General features: G+C 38.9%; 1 protein-coding gene across 1 annotated transcript in view; it reads right to left on the reverse strand.

Annotated features, from left to right (window-relative positions):
- The window catches only part of LOC108713497 (copine-2-like), a 95,602-nt gene extending 78,117 nt beyond the window's left edge, over positions 1-17,485 (reverse strand). The window contains exon 1 of the mRNA XM_018257063.2: positions 17,016-17,485. The gene's annotated coding sequence lies outside the window, so the exon portion shown is untranslated. The remainder of the gene's footprint in view (positions 1-17,015) is intronic.
- Between the last annotated feature and the right edge of the window lie 5,782 nt (positions 17,486-23,267).

Genomic DNA, 23,267 nt, shown 5'->3' on the forward strand with positions numbered 1-23,267 from the left:
TTGGGTTGAAAAAAGACAAAGTCCATCAAGTTCAACCCCTCCAAATGAAAACCCAGCATCCATACATACACCCCTCCCTACTTTTAATTAAATTCTATATACCCATACCTATACTAACTATAGAGCTTAGTATCATAATAGCCTTTGATATTCTGTTTGTCCAAAAAATCATCCAAGCCATTCTTAAAGGCATTAACTGAATCAGCATCACAACATCACCCAGCAGTGCATTCCACAACCTCACTGTCCTGACTGTGAAGAACCCCCTACGTTGCTTCAAATGAAAGTTCTTTTTTTCTAGTCTAAAGGGGTGGCCTCTGGTACGGTGATCCACTTTATGGGTAAAAAGGTCCCTTGCTATTTGTCTATAATGTCCTCTAATGTACTTGTAAAGTGTAATCATGTCCCCTCGCAAGCGCCTTTTTTCCAGAGAAAACAACCCCAACCATGACAGTCTCCCCTCATAATTTAAGTCTTCCATCCCTCTAACCAATGTAGTTGCACGTCTCTGCACTCTCTCCAGCTCATTTATATCCCTCTTAAGGACTGGAGTCCAAAACTGCACTGTATACTCCAGATGAGGCCTTACCAGGGACCTATAAAGAGGCATAATTATGTTTTCATCCCTTGAGTGAATGCCCTTTTTTATGCAAGACAGAACTTTATTTGCTTTAGTAGCCACAGAATGACACTGCCCAGAATTAGACAACTTGTTATCTACAAAGACCCCTAGATCCTTCTCATTTAAGGAATTCCCAACACACTGCCATTTAGTTTATAACTTGCATTTATATTATTGCATTATAATTGCAGATCTATTGAGGTTAGAAAATGTCATAGAAATACACTATTGACACTTAAAGCTGCAGTATGCAAATTTACAATCACATTCATTATAAAGCAGTGGAACAATTTTATGGTGTTGCGTCGCTGAGTGCAAAATTCTGACACAGTACGGGATGCTAACTATAGAAACAGCGTTAAGTGCTACCGTTTACATAGCACGTAAGTCATTTTACACTGGAAATTCTTTACAGCCTGAATTTGTTTATTGATTACAATGAATTATACAAGGCCTGAGACAGTATGACATTTTGGTGATATTTCAGGAGTCGAAACATAAATTAATGTTGCACTGTACAAGAGTCCAGAAGCACAGCTGCTTTGTACCGGTTCCTGGCATGAGCAATATGTATAGTGTGAGCTCATGGGTTCACTAATTTGTATGTCCAGAAGCTCTGCCAAACCAAATGATGGACAAACAAAGGCACCACCATGTGAATTATATTGTAAGAAGTCTTTTTGATTTCTCCATTAGAATAGTGATCCAAAGTTCTAGCAAAAACAAAACCCTGAGGACAACCCCAGCCCCCTCCAGAGCACCCTCCCCTCCCTCTTCAGGATATGAGGGCAGACGTTTGAGGGGTACAAGGGTTGTCTGAGAATTTTGTTCTCCTTCAGACCATTTATGCCTTCAATTACAATATGAAGGATTATAAATCAGAAGGGCCTTCATCTAAGACTCATAAATGTGGATATGAAACATACACACAACGGTTCTCAAGTCAGTCTTTGAAACATTAAAAGTCAAGAAGAAACTATCAGGCATGCTCTAATTAAGCTGGCTTTAATAGTCTCTGCAAGCATTATTGCTAAACTTAAATAAAAAATGTATAAAATGAAATACATATAAAGGGAAAAAATAAACTCTACATGTATTTTTTTTTACACAGAATACCGGATACCACAGATCACACTGGGACCCATTCACCACACCCCTTACCATGGCCGGAACTAGGGGTAGGCAGGGTAGGTGCCTGCCTAGGGCGCAATCATTGGGGTGCGCACTTAGGAGAAAAAAAAATTTGTATCTTGCTTTACTTTTTTTTTTTTTACTATGTGGTGCTCTGTTTTGGCCATTATAAATGTGTTTAATAACCACCCGCCCCAACCATCTTAGCGGCAGTTTCACATTTCTGCGCTCCCTCTTCACCCCTCCGGCTGCCCTGTTCCTTAAAGGAAAACTATACCCCCAAAATGAATACTTAAGCAACAGATAGATTATATCAAATTGAATGACATATTAAAGAATCTTACCAAACTGGAATATATATTTACATAAATATTGCCCTTTTACATCTCTTGCCTTGAACCACCATTTCGTGACTCTATCTGTGCTGCCTCAGAGATCACCTGACCAGAAATACTACAACACTAACTGTAACAGGAAGAAGTGAGGAAGCAAAAGGCAGAACTCTGTCTGTTAATTGGCTCATGTGACCTTACATGTGGTTTGTATGTGAGCACAGTGAATCTTACGATCTCACGGGGCGGCCCTTATTTTTTAAAATGGCAATTTTCTATTTATGATTACCCAATGGCACATACTACTAAAAAAGTATATTATTATGATAATGGTTCATTTACATGAAGCAGGGTTTTACACATGAGCTGTTTTACTCAGTATCTTTTAATAGAGAACTTCATTGTTTGGGGGTATAGTTTTCCTTTAATTTCGTCGGACGCATGCACAGTGGATGGCGCTGGCTGCGCGTGACGGTTGGTGGTACTTGCGCTGATGTGGCTCTTTCTAGCTCGCCTCACAAGAGATGAACGTTTGGATATTGCAGACATTTTTGGTAATTTTATTTGGCAAACTGGCTGGCTGCTGGCACAGGTACACAGGGGGAAGGTTGTGGGGGCCTATTAATTAAATATTTAATGGCGAATATGGCTGTACTTGGGCACTTATTTACTGAAGCTGGCCTGGCACTAAGAAGACCTGGTGAAATTTGTATTGGCTGGCTGCTGGCACAGATACATAGGGGCAGGTAGTGGGGCACTGATTCAGAGAATTCAGGGGATCCTGGTGTGGCCCTGGTTCCATTGCACTGGAGCAAGGTTGTAGAAGTAAATTCACAACCATAACTGACAAGTGTCAGTGATTGTGTGTTTTTTTTGTTTGTGTCGTATTGACAATTACTATTTCTATCTGACAATCTGGGCATTGGGTGGGAGTGATATGTGTGAGTGTGCTGGGGGGGGGTTTCAGTGCTGGAATTGTTTAGGATTATGTGTACTATGATTGAGGGGTGCTTCCTCTGGATCAACAGTTTGGTAGGTTCTGTATGGACATAAAAGGTTGAACTCGATGGATGTGTTTCATTTTTCAACCAATGTTACTACAGGATGTATGTGTGCTTTGACTAAGGGTTGGGGAGTTCTTGTGTCATATGTGTTATGGTTTTTTGGATGAATGGTCAGGTGGAGCATTAAACCATGATTCAAATTCTTTCCCAACAAAAATTGGGATTTCTGGATTTTCATTTGTATTTTTCCCATTTCGTTTTCCGATCATAGTTTTCTCATTCAAAGTTGTTCATAAATGATTTCTTTTTCTGAATTGAGTTTTTTCTTGGTTTAAAAAACCATGAAAATTACTAAATATGGCTAATATGTTACTAAATGGGCCTCTATGACACTGTAAAGTCTGATTAGGTATACTGCTGCCCATATTTTGTATAATTTACATAGTAGATTTCTTTATTAAAAACCAAAATGGTAAAATGCCAAGGTGAAAATGGTAATGTGAGACTACTGGTTGGGGGGGGGGCACCAAAAGAAGCAATTGCCTAGGGTGCCAAAATACCTTGACCCGGCCCTGCCCCTTAGGCTTATTGTGTAATGTAACCCTCCTTTGAACTTTGCTCCTTTGTAAAGTGATAGATTTTCAGACTTAAACTGGCCATAGATGTTGAGATTTTTAAAAGATCCGATCATCATTGTGAGACCACGATTATCTCGGAACGTTCGTACGAATTGTCCATCAACTAAAAAGACCAATTTGCCAGGAAAACAAAGGGGAGCTGCCTGCTTGGCCCTGCAAACATAGATAGATTGCACTGGGACTGACAAAGATTTTTTGACCTGGCCGATCAATTTCCTGACAGATGTCGGCCGAAAAAATCGTAAGATGTTCGATTGTTCGAATCCCACTAACCGCACGGTAATTTCAAAGGATTGGTCGGACTTCGCTAAAATCGGTCATTTTTTTGTGGGTCCAGGCTTGTGCCAGCCTCTTTTCAAGTTTCCTGGTATCTGCTCCCTTTGCTGAAGGTCTGGGGTGTGTGCGACCGGGCCCAACGTGTACAGTGGTAAGCTCATTCAATGTATGTTCGATGTATACACCCATCTGTTGTGCAGTACTGCAGAATACGTTGATGCTTAGATTGATAGGATTCTTGTTCTGATCCTTCGTAACACGAGGAACAGTGCCTTTGTTTTCTCTAGACCACTTACATTACAGAATCTATAGGCTGAACCACACTACACTGGTTTTTGAGAATGCTGACAATTTTACATCTTCATAAGCTTTATATAGGTAATATACTATTGTAAGTCATATGCTTTATACATGGCATGGTGATCCATATTAAATTCATTGTGGATAAAGTATACATAGAAGGAGTATGAAGTAGGATATCTAAGGCTAACATCTTTGAAATATTGTATACAAGATAGCAGGAGTGGTCTATGAGTACCCACTCACAAGGGGACTGGACAGCATAAGGCATTTTAGAATTATAAATTATTTCAAGACTGAATGAAATAAGTGGAGAACAATTAAGATTTAGCCTGCCAAAAAGATGCCAACTACTAAATATTACTATATAATTATATGTTTTCCAGTGGACAGCCTTCTATTGGTAACCTTCCCAAATAAAAATATCATCCCTCGCAAAGTGGGGATTATTATATGCATATTTATATTATTTTCTTTAATATTACTGCTCTACAGGAAATACAAATGCAATTCCTCTCAGATATCTTTACGGATCCCAGCAGAAAACAGCAGTATAAAACAATAATCAGAAGACATGTCTGTCCCTTCTATTAAGCAATCCAGTTACCGTATGCAGAAACCACCCATTTAAAAGTATAAACATGATGGGTTTTATTGGATAGAATGTCTGGCCTGATCAGTACATTTTGAGATGAGGCAGTGACCAGTAAATGCTACTTGTAGGTTGTTATTGTTTCCAGACAAAGTGCAATCTTTGTGTCTGTTATTACATGAACCTACCAATTTCTCTACTGTAATCATTACATAAAGTAATTTAGTAAAAATGATGCCCAATGATAGAAGCTATATATTTTTGATTCAGCAAAACATAAACAGAATGGAAACATGGCTCTTGCAACAGGTGACATGGAAGAATTTCCAAGATTATCCCCATCTTGCTGCTCCGCACTCCTTATCTCAGTCATAACAGCTGCATCTTCCATGTACAGACTTCAGGCTCAGCTTGTCAAAGACACATTGATCTGTTTCCCCCAATACCACTCCCATAGAATCACTAAATCTATGGGACCATCTCTTATCGCCTGTAACCTTGAAACTATGTTTAGATCATTTTTGTGCTTTGCTCATCACTTCAAAGTCACTACTTGTTTTCCATCACTGCCACACATGGGTGGGTTTTAATAGGCTAAGGGAGACCCAGTGGAGGCCCAATCAGATAAAGCAGCTAGCAACATGCTTAGTTTGGGCAAGAAAGCATCACAACATGCCTGATGGGATGGAATCTGTTATCCAGAATGCTTGAAACCTGGGGTTTTCTGGATAACGGGGTCTTTCTGTAATTTGGATCTCCATATCACTATTTCAAGAGGGGACAGAATTCTGGGGTAAGACTGTGCAGGGTGGGCGGCCAACGGAGGGGGGCCAGTGGGGACTTAACATTGCAGGGGGTTTCGTTCTCATTTAAGAATACTAAAAAATTATTTAAACATTAATTTCACAATTATTTTGCCACCAATAAGGATTCATTATATCTTAGTTAGGATCAAGCACAGAGTACTATTTTATTATTACAGAGAAAATAGAAATCATTTTTTAAAATAGGAATTATTTGAATAAAATGGAGTCTATGGGAGATGGCCTTCCTGTAATTTGGAGCTTTATGTATAAAGGATAACAGATCTGACACATGTATTGAAATTATATTTCTGTTGCTTGATTGCTGCTTTCCCCCACTCTCCTATCACTGCATGCTTGGCCGTCATATACCACAAAATGTATGGTTTTCCTACTAAGAATAGATTCATCAACATAAGAGAAGTACTTGCACCTTGTACTCATCACCTAGTGAAACACTCTTTTCAGGTATGTATAAAATATACATCAGCTGGGATTTAGATTCAATGTTTGATTGCAAAATGATAAATCCCGAAAGTCATTTACCCTGAATTCAAATTTTGTTTTCTTGCTTCTAAGTCACTTAATGCTAAATAGCAACCCAAAGGCTCTGGGGTGATCTTCAAAGACAGGCGGCAAATTATACCAATGCAGTTTCCCATAGCAACCAATCAGATCTTTGTTTTCATATTTTAACTTATACTAGACCAACCAACACTAATTGCTGATTGGTTGCTAGAGGCAACTGCACCTGTGCAATTTATCACCTATGTTAATAAATCCACTTTTAGATTGTAAGCTCTAGAGTGCAGAGACCTTCCCCTATTGCCTACTAACATTATGCAATGTAACGTGAATTCAGACCGTGAAATAATTGTCTTAATATGTAAACTGTTAAGTCTTGAATTTATATTATCTTACTTCGTACAGGGCTGCTAGGGACAAGGACATTATGTAAATACAGGTATGGAACCTGTTATCGAGAATGCAAACAATTCAAAAACTATGAAAAGATAATGAAGACCATCTGAAAAGTTGCTTAGAATCAGTCATTCTATAACATAATAAAAGTTGTCTGGAAGGCAATCCACCCCCTCAAGTCTACTAAAAAATAATTGAAACATTAATTAACCCCAATAAATTTGTTTTGCCTTCAATAAGGACGAATTAAGTGGGATCAAATACAAAGTACTATTTTGTTATTACAGTGTAAATTATTTTATATAAACGTATTATTCATTAGTCTTATCTTATAAGACCAGTAACGTAACTAAGGAGGGTCGGGCCCGGGTGCAGGCCGTGCAGCTGGGTCCCCCAACCTCCTCCGGACGCAGTTTTCCGTGAGCCTTCGCATTGGCCCAAGCATCTGGAGGGCCCCAAGAGAATGCGGCCACTATATCGCATTACAAATGGGAGACTTCTTGGAAGTTTTGACAACAGGCTTACAGTTGGTTATTGGGACAGAAAAACCAGTTTGGCAACCCATCCAGGGAGAACTCTGGCTGACCCAAAATTGAGAGGAGTCAGCATTTCTCTTTAAAAATCCCTCTGTAAACTGCTCACGTTTTTCAAAAGCCATATGAGCAATGAGCACAAATGAGCTATACACCACTATGGTCTCTAGGCAACTAGAGTAGAAGACGTAATACAGAATCATTCAACAATTAACTAAAGCATTTCATTACTAAAAAAAACTCTTTTTCCTAGCAACACATTATTTCATTCAATAATTATTTTATGTTTAAAATGTTATACATGGAGATTTGCGATTGGCCTTCATTTTAAATTTTTCTTCCTTTATATTCTGCCTCATTCTAGCCTGCATCTGAAAATGCTATCTCATTGTCAGAGTCATTGACACTTATAACCAAAGAAAGGATTGAATTCTAATTTCGGATCTAATAATTCTATTCTTAGATTTATTTTTCGGTTCAGGTCCTCTATTATACTTTTTCTAACTTCCATTGTGGTTACTAGAGTAATTAAGCCTAACAACCAAATAACAGGTAAAAAGCAGTGATCTCCAACCAGTACATTGTGAGCAACATGTTGGTCTCCAACCCTTTGGATGTTGCTCCCAGTGGCCTCAAAGCAAGTGTTTATTTTTAAATTCCAAGCTTGGAAGTTTTAGTTGTATAAAAACCAGGTGCACTGCCAAACAGGGCCTCAATATAGATTGACAATCCACCTAGGGGCTACCATATGGGCAATCACAGCACCCCAAGAACATTTTTCATGCTAGAGTTGCTCCCCAACTCCTTTTACTTCTAAATGTTGCTCAGGGGTTCAAAAGGTTGGGCATAAATGGTCTAAAGCATACCAAAAGTTTACTTTAAGGTGAACTACTGATATAAGCAAGGATAAAGGAAAATAGATACTTTTGTCTAAATAGCAATAACAAGGGGTACTATTAAATGAGTAAACAAAACACTGGTTGTTTACATATTAACATGTACATATTAATGGAGCTGACATTTTGCTTAAAGGAACAGATCAGTGTAAAAAAAATACTGGTTAAATAGATAGGCTGTGGAAATGTAGCTAGTTAGCCAAAAATGTAATCTATAAAGGCTGGAGTGACTGGATGTCTAACATTGTGCAATATGTTGGGGGCTCTAAAAATACATGTTAATAATACATAATAATAATAATAATAATAACAGAATAGAACGCAACTTCCTGCTTTACATCTCTCTAACTCGTAGTTAGTCAGAGACTTGAAGGGGGCCACATGGGACATAACAGTTCAGTGAGTTTGCAATTGATCCTTAGAATGCAGGCAGATAAAAAAAAAAAAACCAGTTATGACCCATATGGCCCACCGTCAAGTCAATTATTGGTTACTGCCTGGTAACCAATAAGAGAGCTGCAAAGCAAAAAGTAGTGATCTGATAATTATGTGCAACATCTAGTCACTCCAGCCTTTATAAATGACATTGTTGGCTAACTAACTGTATTGAAAACATTTTCTATTCTACACAGGCTATTTACCGATCTATCTATTTCCCCAGTTTTTTACACTGAACAATTCCTTTAAAGGCATGTTACACCAAGATCCATAGAAAAGCACCATCTATAGGTAAAAAAACATTTGGTGTGGTACAAAATATGTCAAGTCAGTCCACTTATATAAGTAAAACAAGCAAATCATTACTCTACCCAATAGTATTATCATACCCTCTGAAGGAAAATAAATGAACAAAAAAACATTTGCTGCAACTAATGTATATTTTTCTTTGAAATACTGGTTGGGGGCTAAAGTTGGACACTTTAGGCTATAGCGCTAATATTGCAAATGGGATACATGGTGACGTGGTTTTAGGTCAGGTACAAGAACATGTGCTGCAAATATGAGATTAGTAAATATTGCCGGAAATTCTATATTTAGCAAACATTTGTATAGCCTTCATTATGTTCTGAATGCAGCTCCGCAGTGTTAGTCTGTGAATATACTTACATATTATATGTGACAAATTATTCGAGAGTTTCCTATCTTTACTATTTTTCTCTAGATTATTATAGTGGCACAGTCACTGCACATTTAGGGTTTTAATAGATAGTAATGATATTAATTAACAGCAATTAAAAATATTTCCTCTACCTAGTTGTTCATGTTCCCTTTCATTAAGTTTATAACATACATATTTTAGGCAGTACTTCACCACATACTTTGTGGCTTCTCACTGGCTGGGATCTTAAATGAGTTGTTCACCTTTAAATTAACTTTTAGAGAGATATTCAAAGACAATTTGCAATTGTTTTTTTATTATTATTTGTGGTTATTGGGTTATTTAGATTTTTATTCAGATGCTCTCCAGTTTGCAGTTTTGGCGTATTTACGCAGCGGTCTGCCTTTTTCAAAACCGCACTGTTACCACGCCTTAAAAACGCATGTGTGTCTATACCTTAAGAGACTGGAATATGAGAGGGCCTGGATAGAAAGGGAATAAAGTAGCAATAACAATACATTTGTAGCCTTACAGAGCATTTGTTTTTAAAATGGGGTAAGTGACTCCATTTGAAATATTGAAAGAGTCAGAAGAAAGTATCTAGCAGATTTAAGTCAAAGGAAACTGGGCTTCAGTTGAACTCATGAAAAAACTCTAAATGTCCAGGCGCCTTTGATTTAATTGTACAAGATACTGTATAGCATGACCTGGATAAATGAGAATTTTCATAGTCAGTCAGAAGAAAAATGCAAATAATTCAAAAACTATAAAAATAAAATAAAAACAAAGACCAACTGAAAAGTTGCTTAGAATTAGCCATTTTATAACGTATTAAGAGTTAATGTAAAGGAGAACCACCCCTTTACACAACAAACAGGGTTAGATTGTCCTTCCAAATCTAATACTAAGGGGGACTGGCAGTGGCAATTTGTTAAATTATCAAAGAAATGGAAAGAAAATGTAATTTGAGATCATTATCTTCAGCTTGTAGACACACCACCTTCCCAAAGGGGTATATTTATCAAAGAGTGAAGTTAATAGTGAAGTTCCGCCACTAGAGTGAAATTCCGCCACTCTCCATTAATTTCTATGGAATTTTTATAGGCGTACTTATCAAAGACTGAACTTTCACCCATTGATAAATAAGCCTTTCAAAATCCCATAGAAATGAATTGAGAGCTGCGGAATTTCACTCTAGTGGCGGAACTTCACTCTTTGATAAATTGACCCCCTAGACTCTAGACATTGAGAACCAAAAACAACATGGTCAATGTGCATTCTCTAAAATGGACCTGAAGGTATTGGACTCTGCATTAGGGATGGGCAAATTTTTTCACCTTGTTTCACCTCGGAAATGACGCCCATAGACTTGTATGCCATTGTGCGACAAAAAAAAAGACGCACTCAATATAATTTTGCCGTGCGTGAACATTTTTTTGACGCCCATAGACTTTAATGGGCGTTGGCGACATTTCGCCAGCAGCAATTTTTTTGCGAAACGAAACGGGTCATATTCGCCCATCCCTACTCTGCATAGCTTGGGCAAAGGTTTTATAGCACTCGCGAAAGTAAAGGTTGGAGGGGTTGTTATTCAGGAATCTTTCAGTCTGTTACAGTGGAGTATGTATCCTTTACTCACATATGTACAAATGCACACACATGCAAGCTTTTACAAACAGAGATCACAAAGCTTAAGTGCCCCCAAAAAGGTCAGGTATCATAATTGAATATTTATCCCAGATAAGCAAATACTTTATTCCCCTAGTCATGAACAAAGTTAGCAGTGTGGAGTGGGATGCAGTCTATTCCTGGTATGGGAATGGTTAGCAGGGACATACAGACTCCTTTCTGTTCCCAATGTTTTCCCAAAGACACGTGCAAACAACTACGCCTATACTAATAGGGTCTGCACATAATGCCTTCTTGTACTGTCTACACTGGGTTATGTCTGCTAGAGCTATATATAGACAACTCTGTTTACCTTTATTTTCCCAGTAAATGAAACGGTTTATGAAGTAACTGTAACGGCAGCGTAATACGATAAATCAACCGGATGTTTTCAATGACTTTGGTTAAATGAAAGTGTATTTCTCTTACTTACAGATATTTTTTCAATGCTGAAAACACAAATGAATAAGAAAAGGCACATTGTCCACAGAATGTGAGTCACGGTTTCTAGGCAACAGAAGCTTGTTAGACAGTACATGTTCTATAAGTTGTGACATCACAAAAGTCATGAGGTCATCATTGAAAAGGAAGGGAGATTTTATTTTTGGTCTTTGTGGAAAAAATTATGGAAAAACTATAACTATAGCATCACCATGACATTAAAGGATCATTTATAAATATTTTTATCAACTATTCGAAAATATATAAGACTGCATATCTGCATGGAAAGTCTAATGAAATCTTCACCTCATACAATATACTTTGCACTCTGAACAGAGCATCCATGACACTTCATGCATTCTTTCTTACACTGACATTGAAGAACACCAAAATGACAAGAAAAAGAACCCCAGCCTTGTATTTAATTATCTCATGTATACGCAAAAGCACAAGAAAAGTCAATGGGTGAGGATTACATACGGATAAGAGTGATTAACCCATTTATAGCTGTGCTATCAGTACATCAGCAAAAACACTATTTACTCAGTGCTCTCAATGTTTCCTTTCCTAGTCATTTCATGCAGCATGCCAACACTGAGCTTAAAAGAATATATTGCATATTATACAGCAAGGTAGGCTCCCGTTTATTCCCCCCCCTAAATACATAGTAGGGTATTAATATGTATATATTCAGTACTGCCTAATGAAAAAGCAGTGGCAAATTAACATTTTTCATATACAATAGCATGCCTGTAATTGAAATCCATTAACAGTCCTAACTCTGAAATGTAATGTGTTGGCTTGATTCCTGATCTGAATGAGACAGGTTTACCAATCCAAACCCCTTTCCATTAGAGATACAAATATATTTCCACGTGAACATTTCATCACTCCTATTCAGCAGTTGAGCCAAAGAGCTGCAGAAAGTAAAATTATTATTAACAAAAAAGTCCTGTTCTCCCAAAAACAATGTATCATTTTCTAGAATTTACCCTATAGTACAGGTATGAGATCCGTTATTCAGAAAGACCCGAATTACGAAAAGACTGTCTCCCATAAGACTCCATTTTATCCAAACAATCCAAATTTTTAAAAATGATTTCCTTTTCTTCTTGATAATAAGATAGTACCTTGTACTTGATCACAACAAAGATACCATCCATCCTTACTGTAATCAAAACCAGCCTATTAAGTTTATTTAATATGTACATGATTTTCTAGTAGACTAAATGTATGGAGATACAAATTACGGAAAAATCTGTTATACAGAAAACCCCAGATCCCAAGCATTCTGGATAACAGGTTCCATAACTGTACTTTATGTCTAACATCTAATTTTTTCTGTAATATACAAGGAATCACCCTGTGCACAGAGAATATTTAGAATATATTTTTTGTTTATAAGCAGGAGTTTAGGGCAACCAATTTCTACTTGGCCTTCACTATTTATTTGTGTGCTTTGAATTTCAAACTATTTAACTGTTTGTTTTTTGTTTGTGTTAATTTGACATTTAAGCAGATATGAAATTGCTAAGGTATTGAGCCTAATAACCAGTGGAAGGCAAGGGGCCCATGCAAATGAATAAAGTATAATAATAAATATCCATAATAGTGGAAAGTCAACAGCCTATTAATTATGTTCTCTGTTTCTACTGTCAATGGTCACCATAAAACATTCTTAAAGGAAAACTATAAGCCAGAGATTTTAAGTGGCATATTAAAGAATCTTACCCAGTTGGTATATGTATTTAAGTAAATATTGCCCTTTTACATCTCTAGCCTTGAACCACATTTAGTGATGTTCTGTGTGCTGCCTCAGAGATCACCTGACCAGAAATAACACAGCTCTAACTGGAACAGGAACAAGTGTGGAAGCAAAAGGCAGAACTCTGTCAGTTAATTGGCTCATACGACCTAACATATATGGTTTGTTTGTGTGCACCGTGAATCGTAGGATCCCAGGAGGTTTTTTAAAATGCCAATTTTCTATTTCTAATTACCCAATAGCACATACTACTAAAAAGTATCTTATTATGAAAATGTTTTACTTTACATGAAGCAGGGTTTTATGCAATATCTTTTTATGGAGGGTATAGTTTTCCTTTAATTGACATGTTGGAGAGAGGGTTGAATTATTAAAAGGAAAATATACCCTCTTTCTAATCTCATTCAGTTGGCCTTGCATAGAAAAGATGTATAAACACTGAATTATCTGAAAAAAAAATATACAAATATGTATTTTTATTTATTGTTTATTGTGCACAACAATTTTTGTGCTTTTCTTAAAGTTCGGATTTGGTTCAGCTAGATACTTGGATTCAGCCAAATCCTGCTGTAAGAGAGTTTGGTGCATCCCTAAACTAAACCCTAGCCCATCCTCAGCCCCCCTTCATTGTCCCCTCTCCAAGTTCCTTCCCCACAACATCTATTCCACCATGCAAAGGTTTCCCTGCATGTGGACCTGGCATGAAACTGCTGAGTTACACAGAGTAGTTCTCAAGCACCATCTATCCTTGTCTTTAGATCCTCATCTATCAGTTTCGCAAATGCGAATAGCAAAAGCATTCAAAGTTGAATCTAATTCCGGACATAAATTCAACTGTGCCTGCTTCTGCAAGATCCATGTCGGTGAAACACCAGAAGACAGGGGAAGATGGAGGCTGAGGACTTTGCAGCGCAACTCTGCATTTTACATACACCACATCTAGATGGAGCCATAATGTGTCTTACTTTCTGGTCTATTCTTTGCCAGGTATTGGGCAGTGTCTAAAGAAATCACTGTCCCAGGTACTATATACAGCAGACTGCATTGTATGTTGTGTACACAGACAGCACCCTAGCAAAAACAGATACAATTTCAGGAATACCTCCTCACCAGGTAAGGTAAGATTCGTTTGGTTACTGACCCGAAGGCAGCAGGCTCTTCTTGCTCCATAAAGTATTTACATAATAAGCAATAACTAGAATCGTAGGAAAGTTCCGACAGATAATTTCAGGTACATTTCCGATTACAGTAACCATTCATTAATAAGACTTTTCTCAACAACAGCCACCTAGGCTTTGCTTTTTTTTACCAGGATTATCTCCCCTTTGCAAACAAATGAAGAGTGGTCACTTTACATTTTTAATCTTCTCACGCTACTCAGTCCTTTACAGCCAATATGACTTTTCGCAGATTTGAACGCCAATATTATTACAAATAAAAAGGAACAGCAATACAGCAAGTTATTTTATATCATTCTGTACCATGATGTAAGAAAATACTCGGGAAGTGCCATCATAAACACTCAGGGGGAGTAGTTAGGACAACATCATAGGAGCTTTTATTCTGTAGAATATAATCCACTTCTGCATAGTGAAATGTAATTGATGAGATATATATATATATATATATATATATATATATTTATATATATATGTGTGTGTATGTGTATCTTTAATATTTCAAAGTACAGGTATGGGATCTGTTATCCGGAAACCCATCATCCAGAAAGCTCCGAATTAAAGGCCTTTTTCCATAGACTCCATTTTATCTAGGGATGCACCGAATCCAGGATTCGGTTCAAGATTTGCCCAGTATTCGGCCTTTTTTAAGCAGGATTCAGATTTGGCCGAATCCTGCCCAGCCGAACCGAAGCTGCATATGCAAATTAGGGGTGGGGAGGGAAATCGCGTGACTTTTTGGTCACAAAACAAGGAAGTAAAAACTATTTCCCCTTCCCACCCCTAATTTGCATATGCAAATTCGGATTTTCTTCTGTATTTGGCCGAATCCAAAATATTGGATTTGGTGCATCCCTAATTTTATCCAAATAATCCAAATTTTATTTTAAAAATGATTTTCTTTTCCTCTGTAATAATAAAACAGTAGCTTGTGCTTGATCCAAATTAAGATATAATTAATCCTTATTGGAAGCAAAACCAGCCTATTGGGTTTATTTAATGTTTATACGATTTTCTAGTAGACTTAAGGCAGTGATCCCCAACCAGTAGCTTGCGAGCAACACGTTGCTCTCCAACGCCTTGGATGTTGGCCTCAAAGCAGGTGCCTAGTTTGGATTTCCTTGCTTGGAGGCAAGTTTTGGTTGTATAAAAACCAAGTGTACTGCTATATAGAGCCTCCTGTATTCTGCGAGTCCACATAGGGGCCATCATATAGTCAATCACAGCCCTTATTTGTGTTGCTCTCCAACTCTTTTTATTTTTGAATATGGCTCACAGGAAAAAAAGGTTGGGGACCCCTGACTTAAGATATAAAGATCCAAATTACAGAAAGATCTGTTATCCAGAAGACCCCCCAGAGCCTTCTGGAGAATCAGTCCATACTATATTATATACTGTATACCAGGGATCCCCAACCTTTTGAACCCGTGAGCAACATTTAGAAGTAAAAGGAGTTAGGGAGCAACACTAGCATGAAAAATGTTCTTGGGGTGCCAAATAAGTGCTATGATTGGCCATTTGAAAGCCCCTATGTGGATTGTCAACCTACATTGAGGCTTTGTTTGGCAGTACCCGAAATGCAACCAAAACTTACCTCCAAGCCTGGAATTCAAAAACAAGCACCTGCTTTGAGGCCAGTGGGAGCAACATCCAAGGGGTTGGAGAGCAACATGTTGCTCACAAGCTTCTGTTTGGGGAAAACTGCTGTATACACTATATATGCAATAACACCCCTCCATAACTATTCAAATATATTATAGGGCCCATAACATAAAAGAACCGATCATTCACAAATGACCTATCAAATAGCTGCTTTTCCGCAAGAAATCAAAAGAAAAATGTATTTTTGAACATTAAATATGAAATCTACAATATATCAACATATGACATGTTTCTTGTACAGTATCATACAGCACCCTGGGTATCAACAAGAAGATTCCTAGTGCTGTGTCTGTAGCATAGACTCGCTGCAAAGAAGGACCAGCGGTGCAAAATATTTTTATGACATGATATAAGTTACTGCATGCTAAAACAGATTCAGACATCAATGCTAACTGGACAAGTTCCTTCTACACTTGAAATGATATTGGCATCTGTTCTAAAGAGACATGTTTTGGGAAAAGGTTTATATAGAAAATGGAATCCTTCCAAGATGCCAGCAGTTTGCCAGTTTTCCAGCCAGCACTGAGCCTGGCACACTGCACTGTTCCTTGGACCCTCATACCCACGCCTGATTGTCTAGTTGTGGCCCTCCAACTGTTGCTGAAACAAGCCCAGTGAACCCCAGAGGAAAATATAGTTCAGCAACAGGGGGGGCATCAGGCGGGTATCTGTGCTGTAGCGGTATATCCGTGGGAACTACTATATTACAACCTATAAGAAGATGTGAGTGATCAGGCAGAGTAGGGTTAAACAGCAGGACACTGTGCGTCACACCACGTCATCTCCCAGCTGTGCGTCACAGGGGAAAGTCGCACGGACACTTTCTTAGGAGACTTTGGTCATTCATCCCTCAGTGATTTGGTTGTGATTAAAAATAGGTATGAAGTATCAGATGTAACCCAGCTCTCAGGTTACTTATCGGCAGAAGTACAGCAAAGCTAAAAACCCTTACTGGTTACAGCGCAATGTGCGCAGAGTGCAATTGTCAGACGCTCAGTACATGCAGCTGTGAGTATGTATATGAGGAGTAGTATATATAAACAGTTACACTCGGAGTACAGCGCAAGGATTAGAGCAGGAGCTGACACGGGACTGGGAGGCAGGTTAGGGCATTGGCCGGGGGCACAGCGCAAAGCTTACTGGCCGATACTCACCGCTCGATGTCACAGCGCTTCTCTAGTCTCCCTGATCACTGCCATGTGAAACACCGCCCCGGGCTCCGGCTCCAGGAATTTATCGTAAACGCTTCTTTCTCCCTGGAAGGTACTTGTGGGTTCAACGTTCTCTGTCGGGCTGCCGGGGGCGTTATCCTGCAGTCTCTCCGGACTGTCTCTCTGCCCTGTCCCGCGCTGTCTCACAGTCTGAGCAGCCGTCTCCTCCCCTCTGGGTGGGAAGAGGAAAGCGCTAATACGCTCGTAACCCGGAGGGGAGCCAACTGCCCTCCTTCAACTGTCACTTCACTTTGCCTCTTTCCTACTCTGCCCTGGCGCTTCCTTATTTCCTCCTTTCTCCAAACTCTCACCCAGGGGACCATCTCGATATCCCTTAATTGTGCCCACGTCTTACCTGAACCCCATTGTACCAGGCTTCATGCCATGCCTCTGTCTGCTACCTCCCCTCTACCTGTGCCCTTTCACCCTCAAGCTATTCCTTCCCACTTACTCTAGCTCTGCTCCATTGCCCGTTATCATCCCACTTACAACTATGCCCTTTCCTCCAGCAGGAGATTCTTGCGCTTTTGTACCTTTTTGCTGAACACTTTTCTCCTGCCCCAACTGCACTTCCAATTTCCCCTGTCTGCCCACCAATATATATATGTACTTTTTATTATGTTCCCCTTGTCCAGCTGAGCTCCTTGTCACCCCCCTGCGGCCCCTTTCATCGTCCCTCACTCACCTGCACTCAGAGTCGGACTTGGACACCAGGGGCCCACCCAAAAACCTTAGACAAGGGGCCCACCAAAAAACTTAGACCAGGGGCCCACTCTCAGTACTATTATTCTTCCTCTCCTCACTCAACCTCTATTTACCTATACTGTTTTCTTTACATACTATACTCTATTATTCCATCTATTTAGCCGCTTTGTTCTCATAGAAATAGGAAATGGCCATGAAATAGGCCAAATATTTAGCAGCATGAAGGCCCACTGACACCTGGGCCCACAGGAGTTTTCCTGGTATCCTGGTGGACCAGTCCGACACTACCTGCACACATTTTACCCCCGTCTGTCTTTGTTTCTCCTAATCTCTTTGGGGATGCCAACCCTAGTTTCTATTATATTTGTCTTAGTTCAGGCAATCCTTTATGTAGGACCCCAAGGGCAGACAATTAAAAGGACAGACAGATGCAGCAGTTTTAAATCACTTTGCAACCATTGGAAACTGCTATAGGTATGGGACCTGTTATCCAGAATGCTCAGGACCTGGGATGTATCGGATAAGGGATCTTTCTGTAATTTGAATCTCCATAACATGAGTCTACTAAAAAATAATTAAATTAATTAAACCCAATAGGATTGCTTTGCCTCCGATAAGGATTATGTCAATCTTAGTTGAGATCCAGTACAAAATACATTTTCTTACTACAGAGAAAAAGGTCATAATTTTTAACAATTTGAATTATTAGATCAATATGGAGTCTATGGAATATGGCCTTCCTCTTATTCAGAGCTTTCTGGATAATGGTTTCCGGATAGCAGATCCCTGTACAAATATTGGAACATTGCCTACCATTAAAATATTTAATAAGGCAAAATTGTATTTTTGAGTTTGCATCTCAAATTCCCAGCCACTCCAGGGGAACATAAAGCCACCAAAGAGTTTTAGCCATTGCAACTTTTGCTGTGATCAAAGTCAGATACAATGGGAATTGTCTGCAGTAGCCACTCATTATTATCACTGGCAAAGCACAGTCTGCAAGATCCTTGCCTGGGATGGCATTTTACCAGGAATGAACCCTAGGAAATGTAAAGGCATGTGTCAAATCAGCAGTTTGAAGGTCAGGAGTACAACCAGTATCTTGTGTTTCACAATACTGAATCACTCTTCCCACCCACCCCTCCAAATCAATAAAATGCATTTGCCTTTAGGTATTGTTGTAACATAGATATACTTAAATGGCAGAGGTTGAAAAAAAAAACAAGTACAGCTAGTTAACCTTGTGTACCAGTAACACCTGCCTACAGCTAGTGAGTGCAGACACTGCCCCTCCAGACACAGTTGACAATTTATTGGTCCATGAATGTGGTCCTCAGGCTACCTGCATGACTGAATATATTATGAAGTGTGGGATGCACTCACAACAGCAGGTTAACTGCAATTAGGCTTTTATTGTGCTTCCACAGCCAATTGTGAAGTGAAGATATTTATAACACCACACACATTGTCCCATCCACCAATTACCAAGTGTAAAGCAATTAACAAGTGCAAAACGATTAACCAATCAGTCCTTGTTCTTGGCTTGGAGTGTTTTAAATATAGAAGTTCATGTGCCAATGTTTGGGGGTCGATTCACCAAGGGTCGAATATCGAGGGTTAATTAACCCTCGATATTCGACTGGGAATTAAAATCCTTTGACTTCGAATATCGAAGTCGAAGGATTTAGCGCAGATAGTACGATCGAACGATCGAAGGATTATTCCTTCGATAGAACGATTAAATCCTTCAAATCGTTCGATTCAAAGGATTTTAATCCAACGATCGAAGGAATATCCTTCGATCAAAAAAACTTAGGAAAGCCTATGGGGACCTTCCTCATAGGCTAACATTGAGTTCGGTAGGTTTTAGATGGCGAACTAGGGGGTCGAAGTTTTTTTAAAGAGACAGTACTTCGACTATCGAATGGTTGAATAGTCTAACGATTTTTAGTTCGAATCCTTCGATTCGAAGTCGTAGTCAAAGGTCGAAGTAGCCCATTCGATGGTCGAAGTAGCCCAAAAAACACTTCGAAATTCAAAGTTTTTTTACTTCGAATCCTTCATTCGAAGTTAGTGAATTGGCCCCTTATTGTCCAGATGTGGATATGTTCCAGGTCCCTGTTGATGGCACAATATGTAATCATCCATAGCCAGAAATCATATAAATTATTTTACAACGTGAGATTAAAAACAATTCTATACATAGGTATCCCATATATATATACAAAACATTCATGTGGTACTGCTCCAGTTCTGAGCCTACCTAGAAGGAACTCGGTGATATACACTTGTACTGCCCAAACTAAGCAAACATTGGGCAGATATCTATCAGCATGTTTAAACATCCCATTGGGGAGGACCACATTATTAAGTAGATGCTGTCTTTTCCCAACAGGTGGGAGAAAGGGCCACACATGACATAGGTGGCCAAATCAGTCAAAGATTTGCCTGCAACCTCAACAAACTAATGGATATTTAAATCTGTAGCCACTTTAACTTCTAGTTAATCAAAAGACGAATTAAAAGTCAGTTATTGACCTTTAACCACCACTTCCGTCCAATTCAGCAAGAAAATTATGGTAAATGATTGGTCAGACGCAGGTCGTTGCTGCAACAATTTAAGGTGCTTTAATTGTGACGCGACATGTTTCGAGCCAAGCTCTTTTTCAGTTGTTCAAGCTCTTTTTCAAGTTTCCTGGAAAACTTGATATAATTCCACAACACAGAACGTAGTGCATTCTGGACCTGCCCAAGGCACTGTGAAAATGTGTTAGTGGCTGTAGGTAAGGCTCCAGCTCCTCATAAAGGGTTTTAATTGTTGCTCTACAGCTCCTCACTATATTTTCCTCTATTAATCCATCTGATGTTGTTTAGTAACGCCTACTCCTGGGAAATGTTACATTTCGCAGTGATTATCGCACTATGTTATGCTTTTATTGCTTAATGTTTGTGAATTGTGCGTTAGGATTAATTCTATTCTATAAATATCGTAATATGATTCGAATACCCCCTTGCGGTAATGTAGAGGTACATTTTGCGATATATCTATTAGCTCATTCGAAAGTACTTTGATGAATCATTCCTTAAATAAACATCGTTTTTTTTTCTTGCCTTTGAGTCCCAGATCCAACAATTTACATTGGATGAAGAGAACTATTTTGTTTGGTTTTTTTTACTGCATCTAAAGGGTTAAAATCTGAAAAAAAAATTTCCTTCTGTCTGAAAACACTGATGGCAAGGTCTAGTAATTTTCTGTTATCTTTAATATTACTTGTGTTCAGTGCTGCTGAATCTAAACATTTCTAAAGTTAGAATTTCCTGGCTTGGTGAATTAAGAAGGCCATACCCATACACCATTTTTCCATTATGAAAAAATAAATTTCATTTTTGTGGGCAGTGCTCCCCTTTAAAAGATTTTTTATTTAGTTCCCATACTGTGCCCAGTGTGTCTATTATAAATACCTGCTAATGATGCACACACCCTAAAACATACCTTCACAACACAAGTCCAACCTGGCCCACGGTTCAGAAGGTATTGACTGCCACAGCCTGACCCACCCACTCTGATGATACCAGAGAGATGACACAGTACATGGTAATTTAGGATAAAAAATAAAACCTGCCAAACTGCTGGTTGATTCGGAGGAATGCAAAACACCCCATCTGAATCCTTTGAATTTCACTTCAAAGGGGGGAATAAAATAACTTCCTGATGGCAATTAGTTCAGTCCCTGGATCCATTTTGTAATAAGGGCTAATTTCAGTAACCCAGTATATTTGGATCCTTGCTAAACAGCTAATGGATATGGATCTACCAGTACTGCTACTTCAGTGAAAAAAATCCAAAACTTCTCACTGTAAAAAAAAAAAGACCCTTTTTCAGATATTAGGAACCACCTTTCTTTTAACCTCCATGCACGCCGTTGTGTTTTTTAAAGGACCTATTTGTAAATAAAAGATAAAAGAGTTTATTGTATGGTGCCTTATCATATTTTCCCTTATCTTCACCTCTTTTTTTGCCATCTCTCTAATTCACTAGGGTCAGTTTTATTTGGAGGTACTTTACCTGCTGTAAGTTGAGTGTGGGAGAAAAGTGTATCTAGAGCAGGGCTGTCCAACTGGCAGCCCGCGGCCACATGCCCCTTTGTACCTATACCAGCAAGCCCAAAGCCATCCATCATAATGCCCCCCCATACCAAGGCTGAGAGAAGCGAATGAGAGCCACACCAAGCAGGCCGCTAGCTCTCTGCCTCTCTCTGCCACTCAAACGCATCAGTGATGTCATTGACGCGCGTGCGCACGTCGCACTGCACAGCACAGATGGAGCTATTATTTGCCGGCAAGAGGTAGAAGGTGAGGGAGGCGGATTCCACCCAACTGAGTGACCATGATTACTAAAACAAATTATTAAATAAATGCTTGAAAAAAAAGAAAAAAAAAATCCCCTTAAAAGTGTGCCCCTCAATGATGGCGCCATAGGCAGCTGACTACTCTGCTTATCCCTAGTTCCGTCCCTGATCCCTGTCAGCACTAACCATTTGGTTTTTTTGGTGTGCTATTAATGTGGACATGGTCTTGTGGTAACATGGGTGTGGTCTAAAAACAGGGAGTGGCTAACACTGGCTTCCATTATCGGCCCTCCAACATGTAGACCAGAAAAATTCCAGCCCTCTGAACCATAGACGTTAGACAGCACTGATCTAGAGGAAACCCACACAGTCATGGGGAGAACACAGACTCCTTTTAGATACAGTCCAGATAGAGTCCAGTCTGTGGTGCAGCCACTGCACCACAGAGCTCAGTAATGTGGATGCATAAAATTATTAACTGTGAAAAATTTCTATATCCTTTACTGCAGAGAAAGAACAATTTGGAGCAGGGGAAAGAACAATACATATTTGCTTTCTTCTTCCTCCTCCTCTTTTCAGCTTTCAAATCAGGTAGGTGACCCCATAAGCCAAAAAACTTTCTATTCAGGTCCTCTCCAACCCCTTTTCCAGACTGTTACGAAAAGACACTCCCTGGTTGCTAGGGTAAGTTGGACCCTAGCAACTAGATATCTGCAGAAATTCAAAACTAGAGAGCTGCTGAGCAAAAAAAGCTAAATAATTAAAGCTATGAGGGCTAGCTGAAAATTGTCTTGAAATATAACTATGCATTACACTACAGCTTAAGTTAAAGGTAATCTACCCTTTAAGAAAGCTCTAGTTGTATAAATTAGCTCATTGCTAATTTCCCAAGTTCAAAAGGCTCGTAGAAATCAATGCAAAAGTGAATTTCTTCAACCTGTGATGTGTCAGGATTAAGCCCATAGTACGAAGTAGGTACAAACAGATCTCCATACAATTCGCAATACATTTTGATTAATTTATGCAGGTGACATTTCCATTAGTGATAAGGCCAATGGTTTAGGATTAAAACAATTTAGATTTAACCTTTAAAAAAATGATGGTCATTCTAATATTTTCGGCAGAGAGGGTCAAGTCAAAA

The sequence above is a fragment of the Xenopus laevis genome, chromosome 4L, assembly GCF_017654675.1.
Source record: "Xenopus laevis strain J_2021 chromosome 4L, Xenopus_laevis_v10.1, whole genome shotgun sequence".
Lineage (NCBI taxonomy): Eukaryota > Metazoa > Chordata > Amphibia > Anura > Pipidae > Xenopus > Xenopus laevis.